The sequence below is a fragment of the Squalius cephalus genome (assembly GCF_949319135.1).
Source record: "Squalius cephalus genome assembly, chromosome: 11".
NCBI lineage: Eukaryota > Metazoa > Chordata > Actinopteri > Cypriniformes > Leuciscidae > Squalius > Squalius cephalus.
The window spans coordinates 2,355,765-2,371,197 of NC_137132.1; the positions used below are offsets into that span (position 1 = coordinate 2,355,765).

General features: G+C 37.0%; 1 protein-coding gene across 2 annotated transcripts in view; it reads right to left on the reverse strand.

Moving 5' to 3' along the window:
* The window catches only part of lrfn1 (leucine rich repeat and fibronectin type III domain containing 1), a 163,570-nt gene that overhangs the window by 36,065 nt on the left and 112,072 nt on the right, over window positions 1-15,433 (reverse strand). For both annotated transcript variants that reach the window (XM_079886532.1, XM_079886533.1), the window contains exon 2: window positions 14,014-14,101. The gene's annotated coding sequence lies outside the window, so the exon portion shown is untranslated. The remainder of the gene's footprint in view (window positions 1-14,013; window positions 14,102-15,433) is intronic.

Sequence of the window (15,433 nt, forward strand, 5' to 3'; positions counted from 1 at the left end):
AAAATGCAAAAAGATTTGTTTTTCCAAACTGTTTGGAGCAATTTGTTATATTTTTGTAATTTTTGTATATTTGTAATTTTGAAATGTAACATTAAAGAGTATATTTGATGTGATGAATTGCTCTGTCATTTATCAGATTTACCAATTGTTATAATTCCAATTTGTGCTGGTTAATTATGAACAATGGGTAAAATTGGGGGGGGCGGGGGCGGGGCTCCATTAGGGCTCCTCCCCTAACCACATGTGATCTCACTCCAAGCTTTTGATAAAACTTGAGAACCCTGGGGTTAACTAACCCTTTAAGTTTGTACAATGCAAAAAAAACCTAAATCCAGCTTTGTTGTTAGAAAGGCACAAGGAATGTGATGAAACTAGCCATAAAGCACTGTTTACACGGCGCTCACTCCAGCCCACAGGAATTGCATCACTAACACACAAGCAGACGCTCATCCATCTAGAAAAGCCGCTCCACCTCTCTCTGTATTTGTGCAGTTTCCTGCGCTTCAGTTTGTGCGATCTGCTGTCATTGATGTCAGAGCTGTAATTAGGAGGAGTCGACAGCTGGTGAAGGAGACCGTAATCATGCATGACTCGCTGCACATTTAACACTTTTGTTTTGGGTTAGTTAGCACATGACATTTGGAAAGCGAGCCGGACCACCTCCCAAACATACAGAGTCAGCATTAACGCCAGCATGATGAAATACCACAGCAAGACTCAGCAATAGTGTGAAATAAAACCTGTTAAATGACACCAAGAAGTGAGACATCTCTAATGATGTTGGGTTTGGGTTTCTGAAGCACTCGAGCCCTTCTGAGGGAACGCTGGGCCGTGCGACGAGCAAACGCACTTCATCTGGACTGTGAACGCCGATCGCAGGATTCAAAAAGAAACGAAATGACTTAAATCAATATGAAATGGCTTTCGCAACCCATTTGACCTCTGCAATCTGACATTTTTCACAGTGAAACAGACAATTCAACAAAGAGAAGATTGAAGGCCGAGACTTAATTTAATCCACTGGGACCTGATAAGACTGTGGAAAGTGTCTCTATACGGCTGGACGTTGGAGGGGAGAAAAACACCAAAATCATCATATTATACTGATTTCTGAAGGATCATGTGACACTGAGGACTGGAGTAATGATGCTGAAAATTCAGCTTTCATCACAGGAATAAATGACATCTTACAATATATATACATAGAAAACACTTATTTAAAATGTTAATGTCACATTTTTTTTTACTATATTTTTTAACAAATGAATGCAGCCTTGATGAGACTCTTTCAAAAGGATTAAAAAGTCTTAATTATTTGATACTTTTGAATGTTAGTGTATTTGAATGGGGAAGACATTAATAAAAAAAAAATGCTTTGATTAATTAATAAATTAAAAAAGATGAAAAATGTTGATTAGATGAAAAATTAGAAAAGGTGCCTGAAATAAAATGTTTAAAGTCGGCATGAAACAGAAGTTGGCACATGTGGGCGGGGCTTGATTTGGTCTGTGGGGAATTGATTGGATGATTGTGGTTTGCTATTGGTGGATCTCATGTGAGTGACAGGTTATAGCCCCGCCCTCGTCATCAGAGAAGAGAAGAGATGAAGATATTCTGACTCAAGATCATATTATAAATGATTTATTGGTAATAAACTTGGCGATATTCCATAAAAAAGGGCAATTTTGATATGACTTAAAGGTGAAGTAAAAACATTAAAAAAACATGCACAAAGCACTTAAAATGACTAAACCTTAAACTAAAATTAAGATGAAAACAGATATAAAATAAAAGCTGATTTAAAATATTAACAAATACTAGAATCATTTCTCCATTCATGGAGCATCTCCTCTTTCTTATTGTGCTCCTGGTAAAATGCAAGACATTAGTGAAATCAAGCTGTTTTTTGAGCTGAGATTTCCCTGACTGTTATAGATCTGTGGTGTTGGCATGACCGGTGATTCCAGGACAACATCTCTAGACATGCTTTCTTTTGTAGGGACATGCTGTGGATTGTGTCACAAGAGCCACATCAGAAGACCTTGTAAAATATGTATAACTATCAGGGTTTGAAATGAACTTTTTCACTCACTGGCCAATTTGGCTACAACATTTTTAAGGTACCGGCCATTCAGAACTTCTACTAGCCAAAAAGAAAAAAAAAAAGGAAAAACAAATAAACCAGATTAACTACGTCACAGCTTATATATTTATTTATTTATTTATTATAAAATTTGGATTTCATCCATTAATTTCCTATTCAAACAAAATCCCATCATCCAGCCATCTACTCCCTTCCTCTTTCATCCTAATCACCAAAAAATTAATTTTAGGTGGACAGATCAATACAGTATAAAGAATATCAAACACCACACTGGACAAAACAAACCTGTGGTCTCAGGATAAGATAGGGTCTTCTAAAATTGTAAGATGTTGGAAAATAACAATGTCTCAAATGTTAGTTACCCCAGGCAAGTATCGCCACATTATGTTTCTTTAATCTTGCTTCAATGCAACTGAACAAGCGCGCTGTTATTTGAGTAGTGACGTGTGTGTTCAAGTAAGCCAGACATGAGCAGACTCTGTGAGATACACTGTATTTACACAAACACAAGCTTACACACAAACTTCCACAGCAGAGTGAGTAAACACAATAAGCATCCCACCACATTGGCTACTGATTTGACAGTGTATTTTTACTCGCATTTGGCAGGTGTTAATTTCAAACCCTGATAACAATCAAGATCAATGTTTATAATAAGAGCTTTTCAAGGCTAGTCATTTGACAGTTTAGGGACACAAGAGCTTTGCTCCAAACCCAAAGCAGATAGTCTAGAAAAGAAGTCTGGTAAGTGACTGATTTGGGACGCTGTACTCAGACAGTACGCTATAACGGCTACGCAAATATCACACAGGAGACTCGACTTATCATTGGTTACAATAGAGCAGGGCTATTCAAATAAAGTTCCGGTCCGGTCTCTATATTTCCTTCCCAGCAGAGGTTATACGTTTCCATCGGGGCAGCCATAGTACTCTGTAAAATAAAAAATCCTAAACACTCAAAATAGTCATCAAAGATGAGAATCTTGGGCCCCGAGAGCCAAAGTTGGAATTTTTACCAACATTTACCAAAAAAAAAAGTACATATTTCTCCCAGCTGGATATTAATATAAAAAGGTAAGATCTGATGTTTTATCAGGCTATTATTATTATTAATATTATTTTTACATTAAACCCTATGTGTATGGCAAAAACTGGAAAAGAAAAGTATGGACCATTTTTATATTTTGTTTAAAGTAATAAACTACTAAAAACAAACAATGTACATAATCTAATAATAAAAACTCAGCATGAGCACAAAACTATCTTAACTAGTTATTTCATAAACAAATTTTCTTCCCTTGCTATCTGTACATAATTTTCCAAATTACAGTATAACATTGTTTATTATGAAATGCTATTAATATTCTGATTATTAATGCTAAATGTATGGGAAAAAAGGCACCACATGTTAACTTGTCACAAACCTGGTTTAGTTAAATGGTCGGAATCATCTGTATGTGTATTATAAATAAATGTATTTGCTGCTCACTGTGTTTCTGCTACTGTTGTTATAATAACCGCGTCATCTGCAGCTTTTAATGAGAATCGTTACGTCTTTAGCAGGAGAGAGACGCAACGCGCATCAGCGCAAAGGGCTTGAATGAAGCGTGTTTGGCTCTAGTTGAAAATATTAAAGGATGTAGCGGCGAAATATCATTACTGTCAACGACACTGAGCACTTGTGTTTTGACGGACTGCTCACTTCAATCTGGAGAAACGGTAAAATGGTGAAATGATGTCTTGCATGGTCTGGATGGAACCAAGCCAAACTTTGAAACTGTGAACTTTCAGTACAGGTCCAAAAAATTAGGAATACTTTTAGCTGTGTAGCTACTTGTCATGAGTAAGCAGCTGAGTAGACTAACACTCTGTCGTCCTAGACAGCAATTAGTGTCGGCCCACATCTGGTACACACAGCCCAGATGTGGGCCGGATCTGGGCAGACACTATGTTGCTGTCAGGGGAGCGAATGCGAAGATCTTGCTTATTCTAAACCCATCCAGCGCAGAGGGAGCAATTTTGGAGTTTGTCTACAACGGTCAAGTCAAGGTAAACAATATAAACTTGAACATTTCTGAACGAATCCATGATGATGATGTATTGAAGCGTCCATTGTAACGCTTTGCATCGCAATGCTCTATTCGCTTTGACGTGTTCATGACCTGTTCACTCTTTGAAGGTCTAATGCAGAGAGACTGGTTGAGCTGGAAAGTGATTGATGGATTGAGCCGACGCTCTCAATGTTCTGATGGTGTCTGCGAGGCTCAATGTTCAATCTTTTGGAGGAGATAAACCCGTGAATGGCATTTTAATAGTAGTCATCGAAACAAATGCAATGATTAGATGATTTTATTTTTGATCCTGAGACTACCACAGAAGATTTATACACATACATTTTACAATATTTCTACCGCTTCTATTATTAATTGATATCAGAGAGAGTTTTTAACAAGTAACAAAAAGTGTTTATGAAAAACTATCCTAGCTTTAATGAGCAAGTCAGTAGGTGATAATTAGACATTTTTCTCATGCGTAGTTAATTCTGATTGTCTTGTAATGAAGATGAAGGATTTGAAACTGTGACCCCTGCAGGGCCAGACAGAAAGAGCCCTGCTATGAGCCTAATCAGGACACTGGAGTTAATCAGATACTGATTATTTCTGTCTTTTATTGCTGCTGGAATCTGTGTTTTCAACATTTGATGTGATTTGATTGATATAATTAACACAGAGTAACAAAAGTTTGTGCATTTGATAGACGGCTTAATTGACAGCAGCACACAACCATTCGTTTTTAGACATTCAACCCTTAGAAATTCACCATGGCAATCACAGTTTCTGCCATGCATATGCCAAATACTATAATTACTACAGTTACTATAATAAAACAATTCAAACACATCTGCAAAATTGTTATCCTGCTAAGATTCCCCATTTTTACAAAAATATGGTCGTTAGCTCCAGGAAAGACGAACACATTCCCTGCCCTTCCTCTCCTGTAATATCAGGACATGTAATTAGCAGAGTTTCCACCTTTAAACTGCTTGGAGTTCAAATTTCTTCTGTTCTGTCGTGGGATGCCCACGATGGTTTCGAAGGTGCGTCCTAGAATCCACTATCTCTGTGTTGCTAAAAACACGGGTATCCCTTGTGATGTTTTAATGAAAGTATATTTGACGTTTATACGGCCAGTTCTTGAGTACGCTAGCCCAGTATGGGGTGGACTACCTAAAGGTCTCTCTGATGAGTTAGAGAGGGTCCAAAAACGTTGCTGTCGGATAATAGGTGTTCCAACTTCTACTGTCCCATCACTGAGTGAGAGGTGCGACGAGGCCACTATACATACTTTTACTAAACTACACTGCATTGTTTCTTGTCTGTGGCTCCAACACCTACTTCCGGCAGCGTAGGGAATTTGTTGTGCCCAGGAGTAAATCAAAAAGACATGAACTTTCTATTATTCCACATGCTCTTAAATTGTTTTATAAATAACGTACATGGTTTTTGTATAAACCTGATGTATTTCAAGTTTTTCTGTGCATCTGTTTTACTTCACCTGTTTTTTGTTTTTTGTAAATTAGGTAGCCTACATAAGGTTGTCTTGAGTATGTGTTTTGTTTGATACATTTCAGGGTTTTGTCCTTCAATATCCTGCCTTGTCAAACTCTAAATAAAACTAAACTAAAAAATAATCAGTGTGTGATATGTACAGTATCGCCTATGATAATATAGTAATTGCTGTTTAGATGATGTGGAAGCTTACATTATCGAGTATGTCACTTACTTGGCAAAAACAAACAAAAACATCTTGATAGTGCTCGCTCTCACTGCGTGATGCAGATTAATGCAGTTAGAATGAGACGAAATTCAATATATGAGGGAAAAAATGCAATAAAATACTAGCAATTCTTGAGTGAAAATTGCTTCTACACCATTTGTTTAAGCTTGTCCAAAACAGGCCTAAACCAGACAACATACCAGTGTAACGGGTGAGGTTTAGGGGTGAGTGTAACGGAGGCCAGCTAGTAAAGAGCTGTGCAGGTAAACCTCACTCCCCTAATCTCAAGAGAGGTGCGCTGGCGACTAACACTAGAGGCTGCGGTCTTTAGCATCCTTGTTGGCACGCACATCTCTCATGAGGTTACATTGGTGCCGTGACCCGGATGGGTGAGTGTAACGGAGGCCAGCTAGTAAAGAGCTGTGCAGGTAAACCTCACTCCCCTGATCTCAAGAGAGGTGCGCTGGCGACTAACACTAGAGGCTGCGGTCTTTAGCATCCTTGTTGACACGCACATCTCTCATGAGGTTACATTGGTGCCGTGACCCGGATGGGTGAGTGTAACGGAGGCCAGCTAGTAAAGAGCTGTGCAGGTAAACCTCACTCCCCTGATCTCAAGAGAGGTGCACTGGCGACTAACACTAGAGGCTGCGGTCTTTAGCATCCTTGTTGACACGCACATCTCTCATGAGGTTACATTGGTGCCGTGACCCGGATGGGTGAGTGTAACGGAGGCCAGCTAGTAAAGAGCTGTGCAGGTAAACCTCACTCCCCTGATCTCAAGAGAGGTGCGCTGGCGACTAATGCTAGAGGCTGTGGTCTTGTTAGCGTGCCCACCTTCTTTGCTGGAAATACCGGTTTGAATCTCGCTTGTCGTGGTGCAATCAGAACTGAATTGTTATCAAAAGAATCCCAGAAAATATTACGATTTTTTATTTATTTTTTCAGTTTCTCACATCCCTGATCCGTTCCAAATAATCTGTTACTCCTCAAGGTCTCTTCATACTCGCACAGAACAACTGTGAGAGACTTGAGCTTTTATCTGCTCGAGCTCTCGGGGTGATGTGAGGATGTGAAGGGTCGATTATGGATACAGCAGCGGATCGGGGCTGCTTGAGATTTGATAGGAACAGTTCAGGTTCAGAGATAAGGAGTGTGGACACACACACAGCCACAGATAAACTATTGCACCACACACAGGAATAAAATCACCCAGCTGCCCTTTCACCAACACAAACGAGCCAGGAGAGACATAAATCTACAAACTTTAAAACACTTTAAAAGGTCTGTTGAGTTTTCTTTAGCGTTGGTGACATTTTTGAGTTCAAATATCCTGCTATTCAAGGGATAATAAATAGTAAAGAGGAGGTTTCTTTTCTGATACTGCACGGGTTTATTTCGCAGTAAACACCAGCTGACAGTATACTTTCATGGCAATTACTTAATGAACAGTGTTTCCAAGATTAGCTGTATAATCCTGTCAAATATGTTCAGGTACAAGCAGTAATGCTCCTACATGTGATGCATAAATTTACTATTTATGTATTTGAATTGCATTTCCATGCATTTGGATTACAGTTTCAACATAAAAAAATGAATAAACTTGATGTGATGCATATTTGTCCATCCTAAATCATTGAAAAGGGTAAAGAAAATGGGTCAGAGTATGTTATGATTCAAAAAAAATCATAACATAGTTTATTACTAACTATTTGAATCTATTAGACTATTTTTGATTTGATTTTATTTAAATAATGATATTTTCAAAATGCATTTATTCAAATAGCTTAGAAGCAGCATAAATGTTAATTGTGAAAAAAAACACACAAAAAAACACATTTATTCAGTTAAAAAGTATATCTAGTTAAGTCATGAAACTCTAGAGGGCGCTGGCTGATGGTCCATTACATGCAATCTGCAAAAAATATCACATCATTACCGCTTGGCACAAGCTGATTGGTTTCTCCTGATCCTGCAGCCAATGAGATGCTTGCTCAACATTTAAATAGTCTGGTTCAGTGTTTGCTGAAAGCTAGTCCTGCAACATCCTATCAGAGTTCCTCTGAACCCCTCCACCTCCCCAGCTCCACCTGCCTAGATCTGCTGCGGGATTTATATATGTCTATTCATGCAGCAGCGTCAGCATCTTTCATGCTCACAGCAGCGTCTCTCCGTATCTGTTATCTTTCCAAACAGTACAGCGTTGGCGCTTGCAATGCCAAGGTCATGGGTTCGATTCCCAGAGAAAGCAAGAACTGATAAGAATGTAAATGTGTACTTTGAAATGCAATGTAAGTCGCTTTTGATAAAAGTATCTGCCAAATGCATAAATGTTAAATGTTAGCAGTAGCAAGCCTATACTTTCTCTCCAGCAGCAGCAATACTCAACAGCAGCAGCGGATCTAGTCTGGCAAGACCAAATACATTAACATTGCCATATTCAATAACATGCTAAAACTATTCCCAGAGTTGTCATGACTGAAATGTGGTTAAAATAATGTTAGCTGTGGAACAAGCAATATTCAATTAGTAAAAATGTATGAGATTGAAACAAATTGGATGTATTGATGATAAATATATAAACACATTCAGTTTATTAGCACTGTTAGAGACATTGTACCTGTTTCATTTATGTATGATGGACAAAAACTGCATCATATTGCATTCTGCATCAAACAAGTTTGTTTGTTAAAATGGTGTGTGGAAATTTTATAAGCAATTCAGATACATAAATCTTAATTTTAGGCATGAATATTTTGTTGAGTCCAGCATGTATACACTATATAAAACATCTTGTTCATCTTGTACAGCCTGTATAACTACTAGTTTGTGTTCTGCTCTGGCAGTATTTGTGTCTAATGGAGCTGAATGTCCACAGTGTTGCCGTGAAAGGACTGAACATAACAAGTAAAACCTGACACAAAGAAAATGGACCCTCAGATTTAGAGTCTTGGCAGCGCAGCAGGAAAGCTTTTAGCCACAATATCAATCAAATCCCAGATCACTCATATTTATGAGGATTTGAGCACTTCACTCTGGGAGAACCGCATGTCTCTGGATGTTTCCTCATCTCTCACCAGCATACATGAGAGCAAGTCAACACACATTACTGAAACTTCACTAATGCACGTTTGACACGTTATTCAAACAACTGCTAGATAATGTTGCACTAAACTTGACAGATAACTGACCAGTAAACCTCATACTATTGTACTAGTAATTTAGAAATTTACCAGAACTGAAATGTTGAGAAAACTAATAGTAAACTTAACATAAAAGATAAAACTTAACAGATATAGTGTTGTTGAAGGAATATGACAGATATTTTACTAGTAAATGTCACACATACCATTATAGGCATTCTAGTGAAGATGCACTACCAGTAAACTTGACTTATGTGGTTGGTTATTGTAAACTTGACTAATATTGTTGTAGAAATTTATCAGCAGATCGAAAAGATACTGGAACACTAAACTTGACATATACAGATGAACAAAAATTACAGATACTGTATGAGTAAAACTTTGATTACAATACTATTATATTACTATATTAATATTACATTACTAATTACAGTATTAATAATGCTACGAGTAAACCAGAATGATGCATACTGTTGAAGAAAAATGGCAGATACTGTACCAGTAAACTTAACACATACTAATATGGTAGACTACTAGACTACTTTGACTTATACTGTTATAATACACTTAACTAATACTGCAATAAACTACCAGTAAACCAGAGAGATAACATCACTAAACATAACTGTTTTCTCCAGAGTGGCTATATATATAAATGAATTAAATTAATAACTTTTTTATAACAAAAATGAACAATCACTGAACTTACTTAAGCTGGACTATGACTCTATTTTCTTCTAGAGACAAAAACAAACTGTTGCATTATTTTCCTGTTATCATTGTAAATCTGCTTTGAAACAGTATTGTAAAAAGTGCTATATAAATAAAGGTGACTTGACTTGAATTAACATGTACAGTTGAAACAAATAAAATAAAAAAAACAAATATTTTATAGTAGACTACTAGTGAACATACTGTACTGTACCAGTAAACTGGACTTATATGGCTATAGTAAACTTTACTATTACTGCTGTAGAAAACTTGAATTACACGTGGTAAACGTGTAATTTACAAAATGTGGTAAATTACTAATAAACTTTACTGATATGGTAATAGTAAAATTGACAAATGCTGTTGTAGAAAACTACCTGTGGTAAACTAGAAGTAAACTTTAAAGATACCATACCGGTAAAGTAAACTTCAATCCCAAAACCTCTTTATTTTTGTGACAATGACTTCTGGTTTGTGAAGTTTGCATGTCTCTGACATCTATTAATGAATTTCATTTTGAATGCACATACATGATCGTCTCCATAACCTTGATGAGTGTGTAAACCGCAATATTCTAGAGAATAATCCCATGATCTTCTGCAATGAATAATACAATAAGCTGTTATGGCTTGAAGTAGGTAATGAATACTTCATGATTGGTGCAGGAAGTTACAAACGTCTGTCTGCTTAAACATCATCCTCTGGCAGCGGCTGTTGCTTTGAAGGCATTAGCCATGATTGCTGATATCACAGGATAAAGACGCCCTGCCGATCTATAAAAAGCTAATGCAACACGTTTTGCCAAAGTAAAAGCAACTCTAGATCTTTTATTGATGAAGATTATTTGATGGAGTGTAATATCTGTTGGAGGAGGAGGATGAATCATCATCTTAAAGTGGATCTGCTATCCTCAGGGAAGCAGCCTGGACTTGATAAGCTTCGTCACGTCAGCTGTAGATTTGCTTTAATTGGATCCTGCCGAAGTGAATTCTGATTGGTCAAACAGAGCGGCTGGATAAACAAATAGTTTCTTAGCAACCAATCAACAAGTCATGGTGGTTTTATGTTTAACATGAATGCTATAGAGTGACACAGTGTCCGTCCACTTTATCAGCAGCCGTTGGTTACAGAAGTTTTTTTTTTTTTTTTCTATCCATTTCTCCCATTAGGATTTTAAAAGTCTTTGTTAAAACATTGTAAGACATGAACCAAGCCAATCAGCTAAGGAGAATCATAACATTACAAAATTTGATTTAAAGCCAAAAGTATTTGAAAATCATACAAAAAGTCTTTGTACTACTTAATGGCTTTAGTGGGGGAAAGTACTACAATCTTATAAAGCATTGCGAACAGCATAACCAAACGATGGAGAAATATAAACTATATATATATATATATATATATATATATATATATATATATATATATATATATATATATATATATATATAAACATCTTAAGTTTATAGCAAAATATACATATATACAAGATATATATATACTGTATATACAAATATTTACGTATTTTGAGAGTGTAGTGAGATCGACTTGATTACATCATTCGCAGTGCATCATGGGATTGGACGGAGCTAAAGAGATCTTTTAGCAAGTTTTGCTTTTTGCGACTATGATTGGTTGAATTTTCTGTACAGCATCATGGGTAATGTAGTTTTTTTACCAGGAATTTCCACTGTTAAACAAAATTATTTTAAAAATAAGCTGAAATAATGCAGACTTACGGCCGTAACAGAAGCAAATACTATCGATTAACAACCTTGTAGCTCACAGTCTTTATCCTTATACTTAGCTGTTATATTGTGATATATTAACACTTTCATGCCGCAGCTGTATATCCGATTGTTGTTACTCTGTTCATATCGTGATTAATGTGTTTGGAGGCGAGTGATGCCAGTGTAATTCACACGCATATGTTTAGCGCCATTTACCGCGCTGTGGACAATATAAACATGCATAGATGATGTATACTGAGGTGAATCTTTATGTTTACTGTATTCAGATATATTCTGATATATTTATTTGTTTATTTCAGACTAAACCACATTTTACCACTTCAGTTATGGCTAATGGCTGTATAATGCTAGACATTGACACATCCTGAAGAGATAAACAGTCAAACGATCTTCTGTCTCCTGTCACACTTCTTGGAGAAACCTGGTTCTTCATGCCATTGCTTGCTTCTTTCAGCAATCTTGTCAAACAACCAAGTTGCACCCTGTTGTTCATCTTTCCGACAGACCCATGAACTACTCTGTGGTTGGGCGATGAGTCCTGCAGTTAAAGGCGTGTAACGCATTAGAGATAATGAGGTGGTCAGATATGATGTCACCGCTCCATCTAAACAGACCACAGAAACCACAGCTCAGAGCTTACTGGAAAACATCTCCTCCCTGCACAGACACACTCGACTGCTGGAATGTGATTAGAGTGGATGAAGGATCGGGTGTAGAACATATAGTACATGATGTCAGGTTCAGTGCAGCCAAAAATGAACAATTGGTCATTGCTTACTCACCCTGATGTTTCTTTTCTTCTGCACTGGTCAAGTTTGAGCTATGGGGCTATTTGGCTTTTCATAACATTTTGCTTCATACTAATAGAAATACACTTTTAAAGGGTTAATTCACCCAAAAATGAAGATTCTGTCAGTAATTACTCTCCCTCATGTTGTTTCAACCCCGTAAGACTTCCATTTATCTTCAGAACACAAATTAAGATATTTTTGATGAAATCTGAGAGCTGGCTCACTCCTTCATAGGCTTCTGTTGGCAGACGCTGGTCATGTGTGTGATGCTGGCCAATAGTGAGCCTCCGTTCTGACGTACAACCCAGAAGCGCTGCGCTGTTACACTACGTGAACTCACTCAGAGAAACACAGAAGAAAATGAAGAGTTGAAAAAAGTTGTTATTTTTGTTTGTTTTTGCGCACAAAAAGTATTCTCGTCGCTTGATAAACTTAAGGTTGAGCCACTGTAGTCACTTGGACTATTTTAACGATGTCTTTACTAACTTTTCTGGGCTGGCAGATCTCGATTACATAGAAGCCTATGGAGGAGTGAGACAGCTCTCAGATTTCATCAAAAACATCTTAATTTGTGTTGTGAAGATGAACGAAAGTCTTGCGGGGTTGAACAACATGAAGGCGAGTAATGACTGACAGAATTTTCATTTTTAGGGTGAACTAACCCTTTAAGTCTGTAGATTTCAATTACAATACACATCTTTAAAGGCTTCAGCAGCACGTGCATATACCAGACCTTACAGTTGTATTCCAATCTAGAAGGTTTTTACTGAGGGGTTTGTTCATATTTTATTTGCCTGATATATTTAACATTTTATTCCTAAAAACATGGTGAAAACTTATTTTTTTTCCAAGCTGTTGACAGTATTTTCTGATTTATGGAGTGATAAAAGGAGACATCCAAAATCTCCTCAATAAAAACCTAAAGTAAAAACTTTAAATCTAACAATGTCAACAAAATCAAACAAGAATTCTAAACTTGGATTTATCCAATGTTCAGATTTATGCTCTGGAATTATATGCAAAATATTTAATTACATAATGCATCATTTGCATTTTTAAACATAACATTTAAGAAAACTTGCAATACAAAAAAAATGTTTGCACTTCCTCATGTAATCACTCAACTGAGGAAGTACGGTGATATCTATTTTTATTTTTATTTTTTTTACCCAATTCACCTGGGGTGTCTTGTATTAAAATGACAATAAGCACCATAAAAGTATAATAAAATGTGCATAGGACTTGGGCGCTATGTTGAAAACTCTTCTGTAGCCACAGGAAAGCTTTGTATGATGAATTCGACTGATGGGTTTAGTTGTTTTCCCCCTTTCCTTTTGCTAATATTAGCTAGAATTGAATATGATGAGATATGAGAGCTTCAGGAATAGTCTTTTGACTGACTTTATTCACCCAGAAAGAACAGCTTGTTTGTGTTGCATGGAGAACAAAACAACATGAGGAAGAGTAAAGGATGGCTGGAAGTCAATGGTTTGACCACATTATTTTATATGTTTTTCTGCTGTATTTGATTGTCAGGGGATGAGACCGTCTTCACTAACTGTGTGTGTGTGTGTGTGTGTGTGTGTGTGTGTGTATAAAAGCATACAGTGTTGTCCCTTCTGTCTGCATGTATCAATCCATTATTTCAGGGGACCTGCCAGCAGATGTTCCCGTTCACCATGATCTGCAGAGCTTTGAGAACCGCAGCGAGAGGGAGGAAACCAGTGACACACTCACCAGATATGAAGTTTGTTCCAGTGTCAGTCATCTCAAAAGGGCATAGCTTGTCTTTTCAAGGGCTTCTGGGAAACTGCAGTAATGCCACCTGTAGCCATGACAACAGAGAGAGAGAGAGAGAGAGAGAGAGAGAGAGAGAGAGAGAGAGAGAGAGAGAGAGAGAGAGAGAGAGAGAGAGAGAGAGAGAATGCTTGTTTTATGATCCATAGAGAAATAAATAACAGAGAAATGCAGATTCCATCATCAACATGAGAGAACAGAAGAATCATTTTAATTTTATAGCCTTATATACTATTATTGTCTCATTCGTGTCTATTTTTTTTATTTTGGCCAAGGTATTTTAACACAAATATCTGAGAGTATGTCACTGAAACATAAGCGGACACTGAAAGAGCAGCACACATCAGCAGTCAGTATTAAGCGGTGGTGTTGTGGCACATCACTGACTATATTATGAGCTTTTTCACACATTCATCATTGTGAAGTGTTTATATAACAACTAAAAATAATGCTAAGTGCAATAACTGGAGCTCCAGAGAAACAGGCATCTCAACTCTATTCATATTTCATCAGCACAGAAGAGACCAAAGAGAATATCATGAAAAATTAACGGCATTATGACAGTGAGTTTGAACCCACTGCTTGAGTTCAGAAACACATCTTCATGGATTATTATGAGTTGTGTTTGTGAAGTCAAATAGTAATAGTTACAATTAGCGATAATTTTGACTCGGCCCAGTAAACAAACACCCACATCACGCTAAACTCCACTCACATTTCCTTCAGAAAGATCTAGTTGTTATTCAATTCGTGACTGATTCCTCTCAGCGGCGCAGTGAGAATCAATAACTGTTTTCTGATATGAGTTGTGATCCTGTCCTTCAGTGGCGCTCGAGCGCAAGACATCTGACAGAAAATCTCCCAGCAATTTCAATGCAACAAGAAGAAAACTCTTTAATGTAAGGTTGTTCTCTGTATCTCTCAGATTTTACAGATACAAGATCTCATGCTGCCCATAGGCCGCATTTCTGAGCAACATTCACGCGCATTTGAAACAAACATTATCGTCTTCTAGGACACCAGAATCTACGGCAGCATTAATTTACATTTCAGGAAAAGACAATCCCAGAATGCATTGCAATATAGTGCATACTAAGCTATTTGAAGCAAACAAATTAAACTAATATATATATGTGTGTGTGTGTGTGTGTGTGTTTGAAATTCTCTTCTGCTCACCAAGGATGAATTTAAAAATACAGTAAAAACACAAATATTGTGAATTTTATTAAAAATTAAAATAGCTGTTTTCTCTGTATATATAGTAAAGTGTAATGTGGAATATGTGATCAAAGCTGAATTTTCAGCATCATTACTCCAGTCTTCAGGGTCACATGATCCTTCAGAAATCATTCTAATATGA